We start from the raw sequence: 7,040 nt of genomic DNA on the forward strand, positions 1-7,040 counted from the left end.
ATCCAGACACTTGAGGATATGTTGAGAGCTGTAGTACTAGATTTTGGTACTAGTTGGCAAGATTCATTACCACTTGCAGAATTCTCTTATAATAACAGCTATCAGACGAGCATTGAGATGGCTCCTTTTGAAGCATTGTACGGAAAGAAATGCAGATCACCGTTGTATTGGGATGATATCTCAAAAATTCCTGATGTTGGGCCAGATATGATCCGAGAAATGACTGAAAAGGTGAAGCTTATTCAGAAAAGAATGAAAACAGCTCAGGACAGACAAGCAAAGTATGCAAATATCAGACGATGACCTTTATCTTTTGATCAGGAAGACAGAGTTTTCTTGAAGATTTCCCCGTTTAGAGGTACATTCAGATTTGGCAAGAGAGGAAAGTTATCTCCACGTTTTATTGGTCCATATGAGATTATCGAGAAGATAGGCGATCTTGCTTATCGACTCGCTCTTCCTCCATCTTTGTCTGGTATTCATGACGTATTCCATGTCTCTATGCTACGGAAGTATTAGCCTGATCCTTCCTATATTCTTCAGCCTGATGAAGCTGAACTTGACCAGACTTTTAGTTATTGTGAGCAGCCTATTCAGATTCTTGATCGCAAAGATAAACAGCTCAGAAATAAGACAATTCAGCTAGTCAAAGTTCAGTGGAGTCGACATGGCACTGAAGAAGCGACTTGGGAGACTGATCAGAAATGAGACAGAGATTTCCAGAGTTGTTTCATTGATGTGAGTTCTTATTCTGCTTTATGTTATTTTTTTCTCTTATGTGTATACAGATTGTCTATACAGCTTGCTTATGATTTCGAGGACAAACTCATGCCTTAGTGGGGGAGAAATGTAAGGCCCGGGATTATTTAATTTTAATCCGAGAATATTTAATTTGGAAATATTTAGAGTTTAGAATTAAATTCTAATATTCTTAAATTGAAAAGGATTGAAATTGAATTAAATCGCTTTTTCGGGGACTGAATTACAAATAGCCAAAATTCAGGGACTAAACTACAAATTGACTTATATTTATCAACTTTTCCACTTGAATTAGAGCATCTGCACGTGTATTCATCAGCAGGAAGGGAAAAAAATATCAGAACTTGAAGGAAATGCCATTTTGAGTCTTTTAAAGCTTCGATTTTGTGCGTTCCGAACATCAAAAATTCCAGATAAATATATATCTGCGATCACCGCTCCAAGACCTTCTTTTTGGTACAATTTTAATTCATCTTTCTCAGACTTTATTTGTATGTTGAAGATGGAAATTTATGATTTTAAGATATAAGCATTTATGAGCTGTACCGATTACGTATTCGCAGACGGTTCGGAAAAAGACTATCGTTCGGATTTTATATGATTTTAGCAAGCAAAATTTGAACCCTACCCTATCTGATTATGATGCTTTTGATGATATTGATATGAGATTATAAGTGATCTTGATTGTTGGATTGTTTTGGATATTGTTTGGATTGCCGGTTTGTAGCTGTTACGCGGTCGATTCGCAAAATGTCAAGACTTTGATATTATTTATTAAAAGAAGCATGGTTTGAGTTGCATCTGATCTTGTTAGTTATTTTATATGCTATTTCTCAGCTTTCATTCGAATATTGACGACTCGAGAATCCCGATTCGAACCGAGAAGGAGTTGAAGCAAGGTTTGCTAGCGTTGTATTTGAAATGAAGTTGAGAAGCTGAGCAGATTTTGACATGTTGTTGTTGATTGTATTTACAGATTTGAAGTAATTTTAGACTCGACATCGAAAGGTATAAATGACAGCGAATCCAGATGAGATATAACACTCGAAATAGCTATTGGTTCGAGTATTCCCTTGTTAATCACATACTTGGTTGATTATGTATTTTATGTGATTAGATGCTTTGATTGCTTTACATGCTTATGTGATTAGTTGTTCAAGATGTTTTATAGCATTTAATGCATACAGAACATGTTGCATTCATCTTGAACTCCAGCCTGAAAAGCACAGAGGGTTGAAAAGCCTAGAGTGCATATGACGTTTGGAGGGCTGTAGTTGAGTGGCACAGATTGTAGACTTACTTCCAGAGCCAGAAGACTCACTATAGTTGCACCAAAGTCAGAGGAAATAAAGTATTTAACTTCACCTCGATTGGGTGAGTTGGTCTTCGTTAAAGATTTTATTTCCTCGATATCTCAAAGAACTTATATTCGATTGATATCAGCTTGATAGCCTCTTTTGCCATATGCATTGCATTCACGTTTATTATCTCGCGCTTTATGTTGTTTATACTAGGATTTTATTCTCACCGGAGGTATCCGGCTATTGCTTTATTTTGTATGTGTGCATGGCAATAGGTGGGGCAGGAGCTGGTCAGAAAAGACAGAGATAGCTCGAGATAGAGTCTTAGCATGTGAGGACATGGGTTTTAGCAGAACGACATGTACTTTGAGTTGATGAACCATGTTAGAACAGATACAAGAATGTTGTATAAGTTGTTGTATATTTCTTAGCTTGTGTATGGAAGCTTATAAGATGTTATGAGATAGCATGTATCTTATTTGGTATATTGTACAAGAGATTATGGTTATTATTTCTACCTTTGACAACACTTTGTTAGCAGCAGAATTTTCTGAGTTTGGAGCCCGCTCGATCGGCTGAAGTTCACCGATCGAGCGAGGCCCTTATTTTGCAAGGCAGAGAAATTGTGTTTTGTTGCCCACTCGATCGGTAGAAATTCACCGATCGAGCGAGTCCAAGAATTCCTTGGACCCGAGAGCTTCTAGTTTGAGCTCGCTCGATCGGGCAACTTTCGCCGATCGAGCGAGACACTGTAGCTTTTAAAAAAAAATAAAAATTTTTAGCTCTTGGTTCTTTAATTCTTTTAAGTACTCGATTAATTATTGTTTATACTAAATTGCCCTAAGATAAGATTAGCAACCCGGGTCCTCACAAAATGTAAACTTCAGGTCTATCCCAAAACTTCAGGTAATCTTCCTCCAAAGAAAAATTAATAAACATAAACCCACGAGGAAGGAATTTCACCGAATGGGAACCCCTCAAACCAATACGGGAGATTGCAGCAGTAATATCACAATTGGGTGTCACACCCCTGTTCCCCGAAATCCTCCCAACCAACGCAAATTTAAAGGGTTCAGAGAGGGAGGAAATAACCTGATCTGGGAAGAGAATCCCACGAATCCCATCACGTATAGACGAAGCAAGGGTCCCAAATGTTGAGTCTGCAATCCCCTCAAAGCTGAAATGTCACGAACTAGCAGCCGGAGGGGCCACCATATCCCTGAAAGATACCGTAGGGAGAGCTGGAGGAACCGAAACATCAACAAGAACAATCGGAACCACAGAACTCGAAGGGTTGACTGTCGAGTCAACCACAGTGGGTTGACTCGGTGACTCGGCCGAGTCAACCCGCGAGTCACCAAATGGGCCACCACCGACGACCAGCAACGGCGAGGGGAGCAAGGAACCGATGGCCACACACACAGACTCGGTCTGAAATAGCGGAAATTGGGCCAACTCGGTCGCCGGAAAACCAAAACTCACCGGGAATTGGGAGTTTTTGAACGGGGAGTCCGATTGCAAAATTGAAGACATCACTGGTTTTGCCTGAGCCTGGGGAGCAAACTGACCAGAGTAATTAGAAAACAACCCACCGGAGCCGGAGCAAATCGACTGAGAAATAGACGACAGCGACGAGTTGAAGCTCGGAAATGTAGATCTGAAATTTCCCGACGATCAAACCATTAAAAATATGCAAGGGTGGAGGCATATGAAGCGTCGTGACGAGAGGATTCCAGATCGGGATCCCAATCAGAGATCGGAGGTTAGACGGCGCCGAAAACGACGAAAGAACAGGCGGCGGCGCGGTGAAAAGTGACACCGGAACTTAAATCGGAAAATTGACCGGGCAAATCAACTCCAAATTTGATGAAATTTGGACAGTAGACTCGTCTTGAGAAGGTGATTCCAACGGTAGGTTGTATGATGCCATAACATGCGCGGCGGCGGCCAGCGGCGCGACGGCCGTAAAATCGAGAATTTCAACTGTTGATTTGGACGGGCAAACGAACTCCGATTGGCCTGAAATTTGGACATGTTGTTCACCTTGACGAGGCGAATATGTTGGACTAATGGGCTTGCCGGAAACCGGCGCCAGCCGGCCGGCTGAAGGTAGGCGATTTTTTGAATCTATTTTGGGCTTTTTGGGCTTAAGAGCATTTGGGCTTTTTTAAAAAAATTTGGCTCTAATAAATAAATTGACAGTAAATAGATGAAAAATCAACTCGCAATTAGAACTTAAAGGATGAATTCAATTTTTATAAAACAACCAAGACACACGAAGGTACCGAGCTAATTCATGCTTACACTTGGCACAATCTAAGAATCAAGTTTATTCCAAATTACAGTGAATTTTCCTGTTCTATTCAAAAATCTATTTCTAGAATTTGCCAAACCTATTCAAGTTGAATGGATTAATTATTTATAATTAATTCTAATCAAACTCAAACGCATTAAATAATAATGAAAATTCAGTTTTTCACCTAGAACCGCACAATGAAATCGAATACTATTTCTAGTTGATTTAACCTTGTGTTAACTATTGGAGTGAAGAAAAAATCAATTCCTAATCTTTCGACTTAGAATCAATGAACAAATCGAGCAAATAATTGGTCAAATCATTCACAAGAACAACATGAAAAATTCAACAATTAATAATTCAAATAGATCAAAAATCCTAAACAATAATCCACGTGTTTAACATAAATCAGTCTCGTCCCAATCTCGCGGCCTTAATCGAAGGAAAAACTACTCCATAAACAAAATCATAATTCAAAAAGTAGTTTTAATCATCAAAAGGAAGAAGAATTAAGAAGAAAAAGGATGAAGTGTTCTTCAAAAGCCTTCAATATTTCAAACCCTAGCCTCCGTCTTCAATCTCCAACTGAATGCCCTCGAAATCTGCTGAATTTTGTTATTTAAAAGCCTCCAAGAGTCCTCACGCTTTGACTTTACATTTTAAAATCCGCCAACTCTATTTTTTTCTTATCTCGATCGTGCTCGAACGGCCAAAAGTGACAGCTCAAATGCACAAGCTTCTGTTTTGCTCCTTCAAATTTCGGCGGACGTTCTCGAGCAGCCAAAAACGCTCGCTCGAGCGCATAAACTTCTGCCGCATTCCTTAATTTTCACCTTCACGCGCTCGAGCGGGTAAAAGCTATCGCTCGAACGCAAATCTTTCTGCCCAAAATCCTTGTTTTCTCATTGTACCTACAATTAAACCAGGAGAAACTAGAAGTAAACCGCATGCTTAGATACTAAATAATTAAAACATAAATGACCATAAAAACATAACAAATGCATGCAAAATAGACTAAAAAATAACACAAAATAATAAATAAAAACAACACTTATCACACTTCATCATTAACCGGCCGAAAAAGGCGCATTAAAGCCCAAAATATATAGGTTTCTGAAATTCTGTACGTCAGGCGTGGGTACATTGTGGCACAAAGCGTTTAATAAATGATTAATTTTTGTAAGATAAAAACACACATAATTACTGAATGCATACATGTTTTCTTTTTTACTTCAATTTTTTAAACCTTTTTTATCATTTTTATTTCATTAAACCAATAATCAATATAATATATGTGTGTCTAGTTTTTTAAAATGACAATTAATTTAAGTTACCAACAAATTTGAACATTACCTTGGTTTAGAGATTATTAAATGACAATTGTAATTTTGCATATATGATAAGGGTAATTTGGATATTACATTACAAATTTTCATATTGTTAAATCATACCAAACACTATACATTTTATCATACAATTTTATTTATATTTATCTCTATTTATAATTTTTTTTATCCCTCATGTTACATATCATTTCCTCATCCCATAATATGAACCAAGTAGTAGCTAAAAGTTACTCAATAAATTGTATAGGGGTAAAACTGAACATAAATTACTTTGTTACATTGCCAAAGCAAAATAAAACTAGATAATTATATGAAAAATTAGCAAAAACCATTCCGTAAGTTGAATTGTTTAGGTAGAGCTATCAAAACGGGTCGGCGGTACGGATCAATTAACCCGCAACCCACCAAAACCCGCCGATTGGCAGGGCAGAGCAGGCCGGCTCACCATTTAGGCGAGTTGGAAAATTGGACGGGGTGAAAAGTGCATTTTGTATGCATTAGTTTGCGATATTTTTATGTTTATTTTGTGTTCATTCATATTATTTTGTGTGTTTTTATGTGTTTTATTGCATTCATGTGTATTTCATTCTTTGGGTTTTATTTGTAGCAAAAATGGAAATTAAATGAGTTTTGAAGGCAAGAGAAGAGAAAAAAAAAAAAGAAAAAAAAAGAGATTGAAGCGCTAAAGAGAAAGATAGCTCTAAAAGTAGTGCTATCGCTCTAAAAGTTAGCTCTAAAAATAGTGCTAGCGCTCTAACTAATAGCACTTAAACAAGCGTTATTGCGCTATGGAGAGGCAAAGAAGAAGCGCTATCGTGCTTAAGCTATTTGAACAGATGATGCGCGATTGCACTTATGAAGGGAGCATGAGAAGCACTATTGGAAGTGATGGATGCGCGATAGCGCAAGAAACAAGGCAGTCGCGCGAGTCAGTGTTGTGAAGTTTTTCTCGAGGCAAAAAGTTGCTCGCTCGAGCGCTCTTTGTGCTTGCTCGAGCGAGAAAGACGGGCTCAATAATCTTTGGAGCAGAGAGTTGCTCGCTCGAGCGCCTTTGTTGCCGCTCGAGCGAGCCACGCGATCAGAGTTTTTAAAACCGGAAATTCTTGCTCGAGAAGGATATTATCTTTTGGAGATTTATGGGCACTTAAATATCGTTTTTAGCATCATATTAAGGGTTGGAGAATGCAGGCAACAGAAGGAGGCGGCCAGCATCATCTTCAATTCTACCTTTCTTTTTTTCTTTTATTTTTGATTTTCAGTTGATGTTTTGGATTAAAAACTTTGTTTTTTGAATCATGTTGAACTTTGAGTAGTTTTTCTTTTCGATCAAGGCCATGT

Source organism: Henckelia pumila, chromosome 1, assembly GCF_033568475.1.
Source record: "Henckelia pumila isolate YLH828 chromosome 1, ASM3356847v2, whole genome shotgun sequence".
Classification (NCBI taxonomy): Eukaryota; Viridiplantae; Streptophyta; class Magnoliopsida; order Lamiales; family Gesneriaceae; genus Henckelia; species Henckelia pumila.